Genomic DNA, 19,008 nt, shown 5'->3' with positions numbered 1-19,008 from the left:
ACATTGGCACCTGGCAGTCACCTTGACCCCACATTACATCAAGATGGGTAAAAGCTGATAAGCATGGATTAAATTAGGCTTTCATTTCATTCCTCAGCTATCACTTGCACCAGTGGTGGTTTTTACCTATGGGCTGCAGGACTGCAGCCCTCCCAGGTACAATCCACCACTGTGTACAGCCAGATGCAGTCTGTGAGAATATATTGGCTTCACTGTGACTGGCAGTGACTTAGGTGTTCCCTCTCTCCGGGATGCCTCTATGGGCTTCTACGGCTGCGCCCATAGAATTCGGAATCTGTGCAAGCACTGTACTCAGATCGATACTGCGCATGCGCCAGTCCCGGTGCCTGCCATCTGAAGTGTACACACGCCGGGACAGTATTTTCGCTTCTACGGGCTGCTGACGAAGCAACCAATAGAAGCTGGTGGCCAGTGCATGCGTGCTACCGAAGAAGCTACTGTGCATGCACCTGTCCCGCGACCATGGCAGTATTCGGGACCAGCAGCAGCCCCCCATCACCAACAAAGTAGGAGTCACAACATTTTTTTATTAATTACAAAAAAATGATAATTCTTTAACACACCAATAAGTGCATTGTGCGGGGGAACCTGTTGACCTTTTGTACCTGTTGGTCATTAGGTCAATAGGTAAAAGGTCAACAGTGTCTAAGCTCAACAGGTGCCCTGCACTGCAGTTGAGTGCCAAGTGCACCGAAAGCGGACACAATATTTTTTGTAATTAATAAAAAATGTTGTGTCGACCTTTTTATATTTAAACCATTTCATTGGTATCTGTCGACCATAGACTCTGTGGACCTTTTACATGTCAACCTAACATCAACATCAACTTTTACCTGTTGACCTAATGACCATGTCCACCTTTCATACTTGTTGACCTAATATGTGTCGAACATATGGGGTATAATATAGAGATATATGTATAAAACAATAAAAACATAATCAAACCAAAACCTGCAAAACAGAAACATTAAAGTGAATGACACAATCTTCCTGGTTACAATCTCTATATTTACAGGCTTGACATAAAATACATATGGGCACTTTAATGCAGCCCTTTCGGTTTAGACGCAGAGTATTAGCTTATAAAAGTTTAAGCTTTGTAAATCAACAAACATTCTCTAAGAAGATTACGTTCTTACTCATGTATTTTGGGCTACTTGCGGCATTGTAAGCCTATTACAAAATCTGTAGAGTTAGCCCAATTTCTCTCATTTCAATATATTCTCTATTACTCACTTTTGTTATTCTTTGTCACAACAGTTCCTTACTTTGCTATCTCCTTTGCTTGACAACGCAATGATGCATCCTCGCCTTCCATAAGATTAATAGGTAACTGTTCTGCTGACAATGATTGGTCAATGTAAAGATTGTTTCATTTTTGTCGTCTGTTAGAATCCTTGGGTTATTTAAAGACCATAAATCAACATAAAATTATTTTAAATTCATATTTGTTGAATTCAAATATTACAATTGTCTTAACACAAGTAGTAGTTGGGTTTAAACCAATCACCATTTTTCTATTCTGTCTCTATGTTGTGTCACTTGACAGAAACCAATGAGATGCAGGTCACTGTTTATCTGTTTTCTGTGTATACAACTGACAGTGTTGTTAATAGGGCTGTGAATGGCGATCACTCTGAGGTTACTGATTACGGACTCAGGTGAGTAATCAGTAACAGATTAATGATCCAGCTTCCTCCCGAGCAAACTTTAGCAATTATTTTTCAATTCCTTCAACACCGAGGAAAAACTTCCTTCAAAAATATAAACACAAGTGTCATCACTTCTATTGAATGTATGTACAGCGGAAATGGTGCTTTACGGTTTACTAGAAGAATAAGTGGAAAAGGTCTAGGGTGTTATACAGGATTCCCATTAATATGGCATTGAAACAGTGCACATGCAAACTATAAGCCATGTTCATATGGGAGAGAATGTGACAGTTATTCCTACTGCTATTGTAACTGAAAACAAAAAGAGGCTAATGGGTCTTTTTTACTAAGCCTTTAAGAGAGAGAGATAAAGTGGAAAGAGAGATGTTTTTGAAAAAATGACAGTAGCTGGAAGGTCGGTAGTTTATCTCTTGCCACTTTATCTCTCTCCAATGGCCAGACGCACTAAGCCTTGAAAAGTGATAAAGTGAAGAGTTATCAGCTCCCAAATGTCATTTTTCAAACACAGCCTGTGACATTAGGAGTTGGTCAGTCGACCGGAGGTGTAGCTAGGTTTCGGCACAACCCTCCCCCAGTAATTTTTCTGTCTTATAGTAATTGCCCTTACATACTATGCAACACACCATTTTATGCCACACACCGTAATGTCGGGATATCGGGCAGATAACACGGACAAACCAAAACGGACCACCAAAAGATGAAAATAAAAATAAATATAAACAGCAAAGAAACAGAAAAATAAATATAAAGAATAAAAATAAAAATAGATAAAAAAATAAGAATAATAAAATAAAATAAATAAATAAAAAATAAAATAAATAATAAAGTTTAGACCATATAATGTTTACACTCCTTAATTGTGGAGGTTGGAGCATGCCAGTATTATTAGAGAGACTTTCCCTAGTTTACCCTGTATCTATTGCTGAAGTCTGCAGCTTGTGTTTGTAGCGGCGGGACTTCGCGGCTTGGTGCTGTGACGTCACCCGCAGCTGGGGTAGCTTGTCTCTTCTCCTGGGGTCTACTAAAATGCCAACGCGTTTCACACCGTGTAGGTGCTTTTTCAAGGATGAGCTATGAGCTTCTGCAATCCATGCCCCCCAGCTGCCCCACATCCTAGCGGAAAAACAAATCCACATATATTTCAGAATGAGGCTTGTCTCACCGCAATACGTGTGCAGTGGTAGTGTGGGATTGTGCCTCAGCAGCTCCCATTTAGAGGAGATAGTACTGTAGCTCCACCTCTGCCACTGGCAAGGAGGCCCAGGAACAGAGCATTTTGAACCTCCTGATATGGGTCATGTTGGGAGGTATGCTAGCCATCCAGCCAGTGGCGTAACTATAGCACGGCAGCGGTCGTGGGGGGTGCTGTGCAAATGGGGGCGCCGGGGGGGGGGGGGCTGCGGTGCTATAGTAATCCCCCCGCCCCCCATCCCCCGCTTGCTTACCTGTCCGCACGTCCCGGCTCCCCTCCTGGCTTCAATCAATGCTATGGAGACGGACCACGATAAAATGGCCGCCCCATAAAGCAGACTGTTCTCTGAAACTGTCTGCTGTATGGGGGCGGCCATTTTATCATTGTCTGTCTGGATAGAATTTATTAAAGCCAGGAGGGGAGCCGGGACGCGCGGACAGGTAAGCATGCGGCAATGGGGGGAGGGGGCACGGGGGGCCGGACAGACAGGCGGGGAGGGGGGGCGTCCCCCCATTAACGGCCGGGGGCGCCCCAAACAAAGCTACGCCGCTGCCTCCAGCTGTTGGGAAACTACAAGTCCCATCATGCCTTGCCACAGTTTTGCTATTAGGGAATGTTAAACTATGGCAAGGCATGCTGGGATGTGTAGTTTCATAACAGCTGGAGGGCCACAGTTTAGACATGCCTGCAATAAACCAGAAACAATTAGATGGGGATATGGGGCAAGGTCGACAGGGTTGGAAGGTCTACACAAGCATTAGGTTGACAATGGCAAGGTCGACAGTCAAATGGCCAAAATGAGTTTTTCATTTTATTTTAGCCAACATGTGCCGACAGGAGGCATTTCATGCCCTACCATCCACTACGGCATGGTGGGAGAATAAAATAGTGTGCCAGCGTATCAAGGCACTGTGCACGAAGCATGGCGAGTGAAGCGAGCCATGCAAGGGGACATGGCACACGTAGATAGTGTCCATGTCAACTATGTCGACATTTGGGACAAAAAAAAAACCTTGAATTTTTTTTTTTAACTGTTGTCCTTGCCATTGTTGACCTAATGCTTGTGTCAACCTTCCAACCCCGTCTAACTTAGCCATGTAGACCTATTTCATGTGTCGACCTAATATGGGTCGACCCAATGACCCATAACCCTTGCCCCCATTCTGTAATTCCCAGTGATATATGTGCATGTGTGCCTGCATGTTTGCGTGTGTGTGCGTGCGTGCACACGCGTGTGTAGGGGGGGATAGGGAAAGAAGCTCTGCTTGGCTTTGATTTCCAACTGTCTTTACTGCATATTCACATTATGACAAAGCAGATTGTTGCAGGCCACAGTTGGACTCCCGTCCGCCCTTACATAAGGCCAGAAATGAGGAAAATGATTCCGCAAACGTCATGTGTCAGATTTTGGCTGCCCCGGAGTTGTAGAATCAATACATGGAATGAAACACAAGCCATTTGCTCAAATGAATGATTCATCTACAGGAATTATTTACATTTTCTTAGACTATTGTGTAAAAGGTTGTCTTTCAATGTCAAACTGTAAAAAAAAATTACAGAAATAATGACATTTTTCCCCAATAAATCATATATACAACTGTTTTTTTAACTCAAAATATTTTCAGTTCTGCATTTTACAAAAGTAAAGTGTATGAAAGACACAATAATATAGATGATTATGGCCCAATGTCTGAATTTGTTCAGTGGAATGAACAATGAAAGCTTGCTTATCTCTTAGCTGATGAGTATTGATTTGAGACTAATTAGTGTATATTAGTATACTGTATACAGTACTTATTTGCATCAAAATAGATGAAAGTATCAATATACTGTAGTAGTAGGAATTACCATTTTTTTAAATTTTATATTACATGGTAGTTTATCATTTACCAAAACCATAGGCCCTGCTGTCCTGCAGCCATAGGTAATATATTCCACAGCTAAAACCTCTTATACCGCTTTCAGTTTGCAAATGCTGGGTCGCACAAGGGCTGGCCCTTTCACACTGCACCTCAACCCTGGTTGATGATGTAACGACCCAGCAATAACCTAGGTTGAGAGGGCTGGTCTGAAAGGGCCCGGGGTATTAGAAGGATAAGTAATGGTGTTGCTCCTAGCAATCAATTGGATTCTAGCCAGTGTTGAAGCATAGTGCCAAAAGTTCTAACAGCGGTGGCACGCTCAACATGTTTCTAGGCAAAATCATGACCAAAATATATAATGAGTTGGGCCAGAAGCGCTTACTCTAAGTAAGTTAAAAAATAAGGTGAATCCTCTTTTTCAGTATAGATCTCAATCTCAAAAGAAAAAAAGAACACATATATTTCACATTAGTCCAGTACTGATGATCATGAGTACAACTCTTTGACACTGACCTTCGAGCAAAGCCATATGTGCATGTAAAGGTATCTTTCTCATAAAGATACCTCTACATGCACATAGGGCTTTGCCCAAAGGCCAGTGTCAAAGGATTGTACTCATGATCATCTGACATCAGTATTGGAGGACTTATGTGAAATATATGTGTTCTCTCTTTTTGGCCCTTATTCTGGTTGGTGCGGTAATATCCGCGTGCGTTCGTGCCGCCGATGTTTTGTGTCTGCGCATGTGTGAGCCGGACGCACGGCCACATTTCGCATGAAATGTGTACACTACGAACAGGGGGTGGAGAGGGGCGTGAAGGGCTGTTTGGGCTCATTACCATATGTTTACACCCCGCGTTTCATGGGCGTTCCCATGAAAATGCTGGGCGTACGTATGGTAATGCGGCCGTGACGCACGTGTAGGGGGCGGACATATGACATTGCCGGATGTCAGCTGCCCGCCCAGATCCCTGCTTTTGCACGGAGAAATGCCCGTGTGGTCTGAGGTTGCGGGAGCTGGCGGACCACTCGGCCCTGCATTCGATGTTCTGCGACCATCGAATGATGGGGGAGGTTCCCTGAGATGGAGGAGGTGTATTCATGAGAAATACACGACAGCTTCTTACCGCGTACGGACGGAGTTGGCGATCCGTATGGAAGGCGGGGTTTAGGACGCACGGTGCTGGCCGCATATTCGGATCCGGCCGCACCGATCAGAATAAGGGCCCTTGTCTTTTGAGATTGAGATCTATACAGATTCATAGTTGGAGGAGAATCGGCACTCCTGGGCTGACTCATTATATATTGTGGGGGGTGGTAACCCAGAGTTAGCATGGAGCACCAGTCTGTGGGCGTAGACAGACTTTCAAATAATGCAGTCATAAAATCATAAAAATAAAATCATGATTAAATATTCCATAGGATTGTCTGTGCAGGCTAGACCTCATCAAAATAGTCCACAGTCCAACCACAACGCCACATTATCAATAAAATCAAACCCACTTGGCCATAAGGCCAGTCCATTTTAGCAAATGAAATCCCACTACAATTGGCACAGTTTGGAGGAGTGTTGATAGTGTGATCTCTATAGGGCTCAATTGTTCCCTATTTCTATATACTTTTTACAGTACTATCCCTACTCAGGCCAGAATGCGGATGATAGGTTGACAATCAAAAAGTCAACATCATATGTTGACTTGCACATGATAAAATTTCTAGAAAGGGGTTTCCAAATGTAGTCCATATTCTCCAACTCTGCAGAACATTGGAGCAAAAGTAGGAGTCTGGTGGGACAGTAGTAGAAATCTTTGCGCTGGTTTTCTTCCCTACTCTCTTTTGGTAGTAGTAGAACCTATTTACGACCCTAAACATTAATGTAAACATTGGTGTTTTTATACACTGGATACTGTATGAAATACAGTATTAATATCTCACATTATAGATGGTCTATAGTATAACCGGTATCATACATATAAATAATGTAAATGAGAGGTCAGGAAAAGGATAAACATACCATAATAAATATACAAGCATAATAGAACCAGAACTGAACTTTCTATGCATTCATTCTCCCACCTCATGGTAAGGCTCCTGTCTCTTCTTCCTGGCCGCTGCTCTCTGGTCCCGTGAACTGACTGAAGATTTGCACACACACACACACACACACACACACACACACACACACACACACACACACAGCAAACTTGGTAGAAGAAACTACTACCAGTGGGCATGTCTCAGGTCTGTCCCTTACACTGCATTATGTGGCGGTAGCTCAAGTAATCATTTTATGCACCATTGCTATTGTCGTCATCATTTGAGCCACTTGCCATTAGGAGGGGATTACCGTGCAACCAAAAACTATGAACTTTTTCATACTATGGGTCAGATGCACTAAGCTTCAAAAGTGATAAAATGGAGAGTGATAATCAGCCAGCCAATCAGCTCCTACCTGCCATGTCACAGACTGTTTTTGAAAAATGTCAGACAGGAGACATTTGGTTGGTTGTTTATCACTCTCCATTTTATCATGTTTGAAGCTTAGGGCATCTGGCCCTTTACCATCCGCGCGCACTACAATTGGGATCCGAGCAACACACCTTTCTACGAAGCATGGCAAACTAATCAAGCCATGTGATAGGATGTGGTACACTAATTAGGGTATCATGTTCTGAAACCTACAATTTGACAATTAAAAAACATAAATACCGCGTGTTGAACATTTCACATGTCGGCAATGACGGCGTCAAGCTTTTCATTGGGTTGTCCTTTTTCACACGTTAACCCTTTTGGAGATGATCTATACACTGTCAAACTTTTCGATGTCGACCTATTGACCTATAACCAATCAGAGCACTGCCCCCTGTTCTATTGGCATGGAAACAAGTATCAGTCTACACAAAAAGATGTTCTCTATGTCGGATGGCTTAGGAAACGAACTGAATATAAAAACCTAATTATACAATTATTTAAAAAAAACAATGAAACATAAAGCATCTTTTATTCAAAGCTCACAATCCCAGCAGAACACGATCATAGGAAGTAATATAGTTACACACAAATCTTCAGTCCCTTTTATTTACAAAAGGAACAATGTGAAATTCTTTGCTATTCAATGAATTGTTATTAAATGAACACTTAAACTCTTTTGTTACTTTTCTTAATACAAATAATATTTTGCTCTGTTACAAAGTTACAGATCCTGCTCCCCCAGGCTGCGCGGTGTATGTCTGGTCACAGTGGCTGCACCATTACTCATCGCAACGGAATGTTTGCTAGAAAAAGTAAGAGAAAATGAAAGAATATGTCTGAGAGGTAAAGCTTGCGGGAGGCGGCCTGACACATGTAGTCAACACTGCAGTTTGCAGCAGCAGAACACTGAATACTATCAATGCACTATTTGTTCTAGATCATGTGACCAACCCGTGGGGCGGCTGCAGAATACTGACAGGTGAAATCCAATGTCTCTATCAAATATATGCTCAAGCTGGGTACACGCTATGGGGATCATTCTAATTGACTCGGTAAGCTGCGAAGCTCTCAGCTTACAAGTACATGCGACGCCTCCCCAGCGAATCACCCGCCCCCCCCCCCCCGTCCACCGCCGTTTCCCCCCAGTAACCATGCAAGAGGATGTGTTACTAATACCCCTTTTACACTGCCTCAAAACCCCGGGTCTTCGGTGGGTCAGACCCGGGTCAGAGGTGGTGTAAATGTGTCACGCCGTGTCCCTTTACATGAGACTTCTACCCAGGTCCTGACCTGGGTAGAACACGGCTAGGACCTGGGTAGAGGGCGGTGTAAATGACCTGGCTCCCATTTACATCAATGGGGGATGTACAACCTGCAGTGTCCTCAGGTTGGACGGGGGGGGGGGCACACACATCGTGCGCTGCTGTCTGCTATACTCTGCAGACAGCAGCGGCAGCGGAGGAGGTGAATGGATGCCTGTGTGCGGCATCCATTCACCTCCCGGACGATGGCTGGGGGGGGGGGGGTGCACGGGGGCTGGGGGCAGCTTACCTTGGTGCTGGGCTGCCCCCAGCACGGCGATCGGTGTATCCGGCAGGGATCACCGCAGTCCCGGCGCTTGGAGATGATGTCATCTCCAATCGCCACCTCCGTCTACACTGTGGGTGGGCACCGCAGTGTAAAAGGTGTAAATCCCGGATCCGACCCAGCTTGGATCCTTCTTCCAAATGCCGGGTCGGATCCGGGATTTTTGATGTAAAAGGGGTATAAGACATATCCCCTGGCATGTGCCCGCAGCAGGAGAATTATTAGATGGTCACGACCATCGAATGATTTCCCCTGCCTTCGCAAATATAAGTCAGTGGAGACTGACTTATATTTGATGGGTGCCCGGGATGAAGACAGGGCGGGCGGCTGACGTCATCTGTCGTCAGCCGCCTGTCCCCGGCTAATGACAGACGCCCACATACCCATGGGCGTTGACATGTCCCAGTGCTGCCACCACACACATCTGCCCCCTTTCCTCCATCGCTGCTGGGAACGGGCCAGCGACACTTTAAATAGCTGATGCCATTCGCAGTTGGGGTTGGCACATGCACAGAAATGCCCATGCACAAACCCCAACCGGGGTCAAATTTAGGTCACTCCATGTGAACCTGAATCTGCCCCCATATGTATACCCAGCCTGACATCGGCAGCATCAGGATTGGGTGGGGGAAGCTGGTATCAGCAAGTGCATACAGGACATTCAGCAGCATGGCCCTTGCTAACAACATCCCCATTGGCCCCTGCATGTAGGGCCATAGGAGGATGTTTCTGATGACCGCCGGAGTGCACATCATCAGCAACGTAGCGGGTGCACCCTCAACGATATGCCCAACATGTTGGTCCGATTGGGCAACATATTGTCTAGTGTGTACCCAGATTTAATTGTGATGAGGGGAATAGCAGGACCTGGGACCCAACTGGGCCCCTCCAACAGGTCGGACCTGGGTAAAGAGAACCTGCTTCCACCACCCCCTTGGTGCCACTTTCAATATTTCCTCAGTGGGCATTGCCTACAGTTGAACGCACTGTCCCAGTCCAGGTTCACAGTATGGGTACAGCGAAAACATACGCTACGCAGACCTTCGTTCAATTTGGCATCTGCTTCTATATCTGGGGTAGAAGGGGGTATTATGAGTAACTGGAAACGCGTGATACTGCATATTATATCAAATGTACTTTCCCATAATATAATGTGACCATTTGTTACATTTACATTTTCTCTTTGCCTCCTCAAACAACCTGAAATACTTATCTAATCAACACGTGCGGTAAAATATTCTCCCATAGAACACTCCAGCAGTTGTTGAAAATTAGCTAAGTCAACTGCAGAAGCTTTCTGTGTGTTTTATTTGGAAGTAGCGTCCTGGAGAATGTTCATTTTCATGTGAATAGTACCCAAATTTATGGTGGATTTCCATTTATTTTTATATGAGGAACTTGAGGGCATTTTTATTAATGGAAAACCAGAGCAAATGTGTATTACAGAAGAAAGAATACACTCATTTCCCAAACCAGGCTGCTCTTTATGCAAATGTTGCATTGGCTTTGTTTTTGAAAGCGATAACTGCGTGGACTATAATATACTGAATGCGCGGAAAGCCATGTGACCAGAATAATGTGTGTTTCAGAAAAATAACTAAGGCCCTTATTCTGGTTGGTGCGGTAATATCCGCGTGCGTTCGTGCCGCCGATGTTTTGTGTCTGCGCATGTGCAGAGGCGTCTCTGCGCATGTGCGAGCGGGGCGTACGGCCAAATCCCGCATGAAATGTGAACACTCCGAACAGGGGGTGGAGAGGGGCGTGAAGGGCTATTTGGGCTCATTACCATATGCATACGCCCCGCGTTTCATGGGCGTTCCCATGCAAACGCTGGGCGTACGTATGGCAATGCAGTCGTGACGCACGTGTAGGGGGCGGACATATGACATCGCCGGATGTCAGCTGCCCGCCCAGATCCCTGCTTTTGCACGGAGAAATGCCCGTGTGGTCTGAGGTTGCGGGTGCTGGCGGAGCACTCGGTCCTGCATTCGATGGTCTGCGACCATCGAATGATGGGGGAGGTTCCCTGAGATGGAGGAGGCGTATTCCATGAAAAATACACGTGCGGTCCGTTCGGCCAGCTTCTTACCGCGTACGGACGGAGTTGGCGATCCGTATGGAAGGCGGGGTTTCGCACGCACGGTCCTGGCCGCATATTCGGATCCGGCCGCACCGATCAGAATAAGGCCCTAAATATCAATGCCGCGGTAAATAAAAAAGAAAAAAAAAAAAAGAAAAGAAATGAATTAATAATTAAATAAAAACTAACGTGTTGTAACATATCCCAATAGATCCATTCTTTTTGTTTCAGTGTGAAATAATGATAATGATGATTAAATATTTTTCAAGTGGGATACAGGGCCATATTAACTCAGAGGCACACTGGGCAGCTGTCCAGGGCCCCACAATTCTAGGAGCAGAGGTGGGCGGTGGTGACAAGGCAGGATTCTGTACCGGCCTCCCGGGCCTGCAGCCAGACAGTGAATGCCTATCAGCATGTTGATTGGTGGATCGGTGGAACTATTCACTGTACCTAAGCTTTTTAAGAGATGGTGCTGGAGTGCAGGAGGGGCGTGTTGTGACTTTTTCTATTGGTTACCATCTTTTGTTTTTGGGCAAAAGTGCATTGCATTGCCCAGGGCCTATAGTGCAGTTAAGATAGCCCTGGTGGGATAAGTGGATCCGATACGATTTGCCGGCGGTCGGGATCCCGGCGGTCGGAATCCCGACACTGGAATCCCGACCGCCGAAATCCCGACAAGGGGGGGACATGGATCGCCCCCCCTTGCGGGCTCGCTGCGCTCGCCACGCAGCGGGCCCGGTGCCTCGCTACGCTCGGCACACTATTTTATTCTCCCTCTATGGGTGTCGTGGACACCCACAGAGGGAGAAAGTTACGGGATTTCGGCGGTCGGGATTCCAGTGTCGGGATTCCGACCGCCGGGATCCCGACCGCCGGCAAATTAACTGCATCCCGGGATAAGTATAGCTAGAACCATATATTTAAAGAGACATAACAACAGACATCATTTCACATCCATACATGTTTCCAAACCATGGAAAAAAGATATAAACAATGAATAAATAACAGTATCGTATAAACTCAAAGCCAACTGGGACAAATTTAAACAAATTTGGTTTTCAATAGTAAAGAAGTGGATAATGTAATCTAAACCAGGGGTAGGCAATTTTGGCTGGGGGGCCACTTAACAATTCCAGTAAATATTCATGGGCTGCACACAAAATTCATATTACGCCACACGGTATGAGCTCAAATTCTATGTATAGAAAAATAGTGTTTTGTAGGGAGCAGCCATCCCATAGCACAGAGACAAGAGGAGAGCAGAGACTCTCCCTGTCTCTCCTCCAAGCAGCCTCCATCCACACAGCACAAGTTGCTCGGGATCATACCTCCTGCACACTGCCCGGGATCCCGCCTCCTGCAGCCCTGCACACCCTGTAACTAAGCCAATCACTGAGCCTCCAGCAACTACCTAGCACACTACGGGACAGCTGATCCGTCGCTCGGCTGCCCTGCACTGCAGCAGGGAACCGGGTTATGCGGCACCGCTGAGGAAATCCCAGGCGGCTGCCCCCGTGTGGAGTGCAAAACATGTCCTCATCGGCACCGCGGGCCAGTCAAGATCCAGCGGCACCACCCCTGGTCTAAACCTTAAAATGTGCCAACTTTTCCCTACACTTGACTCTGGAAATACATGCTACTGTACAGTAATTATTAATGACAATACTGATCTATAGCGAAGATGTAAGTACCCTATGGATCTGCAGTTATTGTGGAGTAATATAGCGCGGGTGCACTAGGTTGCCTAGCGTAATAATATGATAATGGAATGTAGATAATATAACTGCCAATCAAACAGTTCCTTCTATGCCTTATGACAGACACAGTGCTGGACTTGACTATGAGCATAATAAACCCATATTGAGGGGTTGTAAGGGTGTATGAAAGTTTTGGGGACTGAGGGCCAGATTCTCTAAGCTTCAAAAGTGATAAAATGGAGAGTGACAAACAGCCAGCCAATCAGCTCCTGTCTGACATTTTTCAAACACAGTCTGTGACATGGCAGGTAGGAGCTGATTGGCTGGCTGTTTATCACTCTCCATTTTATCACTTTTGATGCTTAGAGAATCTGGCCCAAAATCCCTCATTTACTCTAGGACGGTTCTAAGGAATTGTACACACCCTCTTTCCCTGGTAGCACCCTTTTGCTGTAAATCTGACCTTCTAACCAGATTTGGCGACTGATAATGGGTACGTGTGCTTGTAGAAGCCTCATCATCCAAGCTATCAATTGATATGACAGCCAGCACCTGTCGCTCGCTATGGGAGAGAGGGACCACCGCCGTGTGCTAATGTAGAGGAGGGGGTCAGAAAGGTGGAAAACCTCCTTAATCCACAACAGCCCAGGCATGTGTCTAATGCTGGAATCTAAATGCAACGTTTTAGCTTCTAATCTCTGAGCAGTATCCAGTTTATCCTTGAGGTCATGCTGTTATCACACCTGTTACACAGTTTTGCTTGGTACTGTTTTGTTGTGTGTGTGTGTGTGTGTGTGTGTGTGTGTGTGTGTGAGAGTCAGTGTTTGTGTTTGTGTGCGTGAGTCAGTAGTGTTATTGTACATATTCCAGACACTATGGTCTAAATTTTCTAAAGCTTTTTAAAATGAAAAGATGTGATGTTGCCCCTAGCAACCATATTCTGCCTACCATTTCTCTATTGCATTCTAGAAAATGATGGAAAGAATCTTATTGGTTGCTATGGGCAATGTCACCTCTTTTAATTTTTAGAAGCTTTGGTAAATTTACCCCTATGAACGATCATTTTCTGAACAAGAATTGTGCATTAAAGGTCATGATGTCTGATCTCTACCACCTATGAGTATGTGTCAGTACAGAGGTGTAACTCTGGGAGGCAATGGAGTCATCTGCCTCCAGGCTCCTGCTCCCAAGGGGGCACCTCTCCTCCCCTGCTAATTTGAATCAGTTTATTGAAAGCCGTTGATATTGCTTCCGTGGCTGACTCCCCCTCCTAGCAGGACCATAGTTGCCGCAGTCTCTTTATTTTAAACATACACATGGAGCCGCCGTTGTTCATTGCCGGCGCCCGCCAGATCCTCTCCTCTGGCGAGCATCGGCGATAGGGACTGGGACGCGCGTGCGTCTCACGCGCATGCGCGTCCCAGTATCGCGGCGGCTGGGCAGCGTCTCCCTGCCCATATCCGCTTCAGGGAGATGGGCAGGGTTTGGGGGGCAAGCTCCGTTGCCACGGGGTGCGCGAGTGTCTCGTGTGTGCGTGCCCCTGGCGGGAGATGGCCACTGGCAGGGGCTGGTGGTTCTTTTGCCAGCCCCTGCAAGAACTAGGCTGGCTCCATCTGTAACATGCATGCATACATACATACATACATACATACATACATACACACATGTATATATATATTTATATAAGGTGTTGTGTGTGTGTGGGTGGGGGGCACCAATATTTATCTTGCCTCCAGGCAACTGGGACGAACTTACGCTACTACAGTACGTCAGTATGAAGCCCTGTGTGACGTTCTAGAACACAGGAGACACCCACTCAATGGGTCCTCTCCACTTATCTTAGTTTGCATGTGGATGCACAGGATGGTGTGTGTAAGGGCCTAGTTGGCCTCTCAGATCCTGCCACCGAGGTCAGCAAATCCATGCGATTTCCTGTACAAACAAGGGCATTTGCCTGAGAATAGATTTATTAAGATCAAATGGGTACAAAATACAAATGCAGCTATTCATTCCCATTTGATGTAAAATACGGCTGATAAATTTACTATCAGCAGAATTGGGCTGTTTTTTTCACCCACCTTAAACATTTTGGGGCGTGACCTAATCATGGGAGGCGGCCAAAATTATACCGTACCTCTCGGTGGCCCTGGCTGTACCCACGACACCCCCCTGTCAGTGACCCTTGGCCCATTCCTGGTTCACAAAATACGGATACACAGAGGAGCATCGATGCTCTATGCTCATCCGTATTTGGCTGCCGGGAACCAAATACGAACGGCTTCACCATCACAAACTGCGAATCCTGAGAATACGGCAGATTCGCAAATTAGCCATATTCTCATATTTTGGAGAGAGACAAAGGGCCTTATTCTAGTTCACTCTTTCTGACAAAATCCTTCTTAGATGGACAAAACCACGTGCACTGCAGGTGGGGCAGATGTAAAATGTGCAGAGAGAATTAGATTTGGGTGAGTTATTATGTTTCTGTGCAGGGTAAATACTGACTGCTTTATTTTTACACTGCAATATAGATCTCACTTTGAAGTAAAACCCCACCCAAATCTAACTCTCTCTACACAAGTAACATCTGCCCCACCTGCAGTGCACTTGGTTTTGTCCATCTAAGAAGGATTTTGTCAGAAATAGTGAACTAGAATAAGGCCCAGTGTGACAAGAGATAAAATACCAACCAATCAGCTTTTAACTGGCATTCTAGAAAAGCCTGTAAAATTGGTTGGTACTTTATGTTTCTACATTTTATCTATCACCAAATTTTGATAAATCTCCCCTTGTCCCTAACAGCCAGTTTAGTGAAGGCATCCTACAGTAGCTCCAATTCTGCTCTGTACAACATGCAACAGGACCTCTCCTCCTTCATTGTTACCCGTATTACACCTTCTCCTTGTAATGACAGCTTGCTTACAGCTGTTATGTTATATTGTCCCTGTGTTATAGTGTGTACACACGGTCGACATGATGCCGTGCGATGCGAGTCCCGATGCGATCTGTTCGCATCGGGACTCGCATTGCACGGCATGAAGGAGAGAGAGGAGAGGACACCTGTCACCAAGTGCCGGGCAGTGACACAGATATCAGCGTGAAGAGGAGAGGACAGTATAGCGTGAAGAGGAGAGGACAGTACCTGTCACCAAGTGCTGGGCAGGGGCACAGATGGCAGCGTTCTGCGACACCCCACAGCAACAGCTTCCCCCCGACGTGCAGTCATCAGATTCCACACACCCCGCCCTCCTCTTTAGGCGGACTTCCGGGTCATCAGCCCTGCAGTGCAGCCCCAGGAGAAGCCCCTCTGGCCGCCGGAGCTATAGTGAGTATTAGGCACAAAGACTATATACAGATGGGGCAGGTCTCATCATTGCAGGGGATGGCGATGGCGACGCCAGCCGCCATCCCCCGCCACCCGCCATCTGTACAGCGAAAGGGGACGCTCGCGCACGAGATGCAAGCGCGTCCCCTTCCGCCGGCGCTTCCCCCGGGTCACCGCTGGCTTGTCGGCGTTCCCCCGGGGTCCCCACCGCCTCCCTGCACCCCCCCAACCCTGTCCGTCTCCTTGAAGCGGAGACAGACAGGGTTCCCATCGCCCCGCCGACGGAAACCGAGACGCGCGTGCGCGTGAGACGCACGCGCGTCTGTCAGATGGCGAGCCGGGCTGCTGGTGGATCGCCAGCGGTGACGTTCTGGCGATTCGCCAGCAAAGAAGAGCCCGGCCCCATCTGTAGTGCAGATCTGCACTTTATAGTCTTGCCTGCCCTCACTATGTCGCTGCCGATTTGCGCTCACTCGGGAGCGCGCATCGGCAGAGCATTGGGCTCGCAAGCCCTGAAAAGTACACAATCGGTATGCAATAAGGCTTCCGATGTGCACTATATCGGCAACCTCGGAAGCCATATCGCCCCCGTGTGTACACACCATTACCTACAGATACTGAGCAATCCCTACCTTATTTCTTACTGATCCCACTGTAACATGTTATTTTATAAATCTGAGTCTGACACTTATCCAGCTCTAACTGAGGTCATTCTGACTTGGTTTGGTGCCATGGGCAAGCATTCGCCCATCACTCTAATCCTCTGTCTCCCCTGTATTAACCATGCTTGGGTCTTGCATATAAATAATGCACAGTATCCAGCTGGCCTAAATTTCCAGGGAGAATCCCATGTTGTAAGGATTTGACCCTAGAAAAGTCTTATTCTGCAATTCTGTAAATTCAATGTCAATTTCACAATCTAGTCTTAATTTTAAACTTTATAGGTGGATTTGTCATTAGATGGGCCATTTAAGTTTGGTACAAGGTTCAGAATACATGTTATTATATTAGTAATACAGGGGAATGGCTGTTAAATAATGAAACTGTTTCTATAATTTATGTTTTATTATATTAAGTAGATTTTAACTCTTATTTTTCATTGGTAAAATCTGTGTAAACAGCTCTTTTATTTACTTCTTCACCTTAATAACTGTAAAACTGATCTTCTTCAGTACAGGTTTGACTTTATGGAAAATAAAAAAAAGTATGGAAGGTAATCTAGCACTGCAATCTGTTTCTCGGCCAAAAACACAAATACCTGTTTCAGATGGCAAAAGCAGGTATGGACACGGTTGTGAACACGGATCAGACCCAGGTCCGACTTGGATCAGAGACGTTTATAACGCATTATTGACCCAGGTCATTCCCGGGTTATTGCAGGGTTGGTGCATTTTTACTCATGTTAAAACCAGTGTGATGTAATTTTTAAAGTACTTCATTGGTCTCTGAGGTCTGAACAAAGGAAGGGGTGGTGTCTATACAAAGGAGGGGCTGGCGTATGCTTGCAGTGCAGCTATCATGGCCGACAGAGCACATGTCACAGCACAGAGTCCTGTATTCATGATTGATTGAGTGCTGATACAGATTTTCTCCTCACCCCTGATCTGCAGCAACTACTTGATTTCTTCATCCAGTTTGATATGGCTGTACAGTGCAGTATTGTAGGTAGAAAGTACAATTCAGTACATTTCTTGCTCTGAAATTTTAGCTGTTATGCTTGTCCTCACTGTGCAGTGCAGAGAAGTACTACTGTGTGCTCTGCAGGCCTCAGCTCACTGGAAATTGAAACCAATCAGTACTCAGAGCAAAAAAATAACACGGGTCTGCAATTTTAAATGCAAAATTATTCAGGTCTTACCGGTGAGTAACCCTTCTTTTTTCCTGGTTTGAAATACCGGGTTATTCGACATTGCACATCGTCACGGGTCGTCTCAGCAATAACCCAAGTCCGACCCGGGTTATTTGTGCGATTTGAATTTTTCACAACTCTGGCCTCTTCTGATTCATTCCCCACACACTTTCAAAAATATATTTATAGTAATGTTGATTCACTGTTATGCCTTCTGATACCCAGAGTTCCAAAATAATACTCTTGATATCAAAGTAAAAAATGAACATGGCTTTCAGTTTGCATTTGCTTTGATGTGCTTTCTTCCTTCTTGGTGATAATGGTGTCTTCCAGTGCATGGACTGGCGTTTTGTCCCAGGATTGTACTGGAAGATCCATATTATATCAAAGGTAATATCTAAAAATGCAAATCCACTTGAATTTGTTCTTACAAATTAACTTTACATTTTCTTTCTCCTCGGCAGTGAGAAGCCTTAGAACCACTTAAGCACAATTTTTGGTTTTCTTAAACGATGTTTGCCATCTCTTCTCTCTTTTATATATTGAGTCGACGGTCAATTCAAAAAGTTAAAAAAATATATATTTTTTTCTTTTTTGATGTGCAAGGCCTCCTAGGACGTTCATCATCTTCAACATCCATTCGACCACCACTATATCTTTTAAGTTAAGATGTTGCTCTACTTTTGAACTAAGCAGAGGATGATCACATCTTCTTTGAAAAATCATACAGCAAACTATCTGTGCGAGAAGGGGGAACATTGCAAAACTCTTTTGAGAAAGACCAAGGTCAATGGTCCATGACACCCTTTTAACTTATACTGTATGGTTTATATTTTACAGATGCAGTCTCGTTATTTAATAGGCACACTTCTTATACAATGGTCCACCTAGACCGGTGGTTCATCTCAACTGAAGTCCTCAAGAAGTGTCCCCAGGTATGGATAGAAATTAATGTTGGTGTGATTAATATGTTTTATGTTTCAAATTCCATGTAAAGTAATCCGCTCGGTGGCTCGCTGCGCTCGCCTCAACTCCATGCGTAGTTGGATAGTGGGGGTATAAAATCACCCATGGTTGACTATACAATTAAAAATCGGGTCTTTACAATGAAAAATCGCATCGCATCGCATCGCATGCCTTAAGTAGTGACAACTAGCTGAATGATTAATATGATGATTAATATGATGCTTAATCATTCAGCTAGTTGTCTAAAAAAGACAAACTTTTTCGCTCCTTTAGGTGGTCCT

This window comes from Crinia signifera, chromosome 1 (genome assembly GCF_055691185.1).
Source record: "Crinia signifera chromosome 1, ASM5569118v1, whole genome shotgun sequence".
Classification (NCBI taxonomy): domain Eukaryota; kingdom Metazoa; phylum Chordata; class Amphibia; order Anura; family Myobatrachidae; genus Crinia; species Crinia signifera.
The sequence above is the reverse complement of the archived record's forward strand: the minus strand, read 5'-3'. Positions refer to the sequence as shown.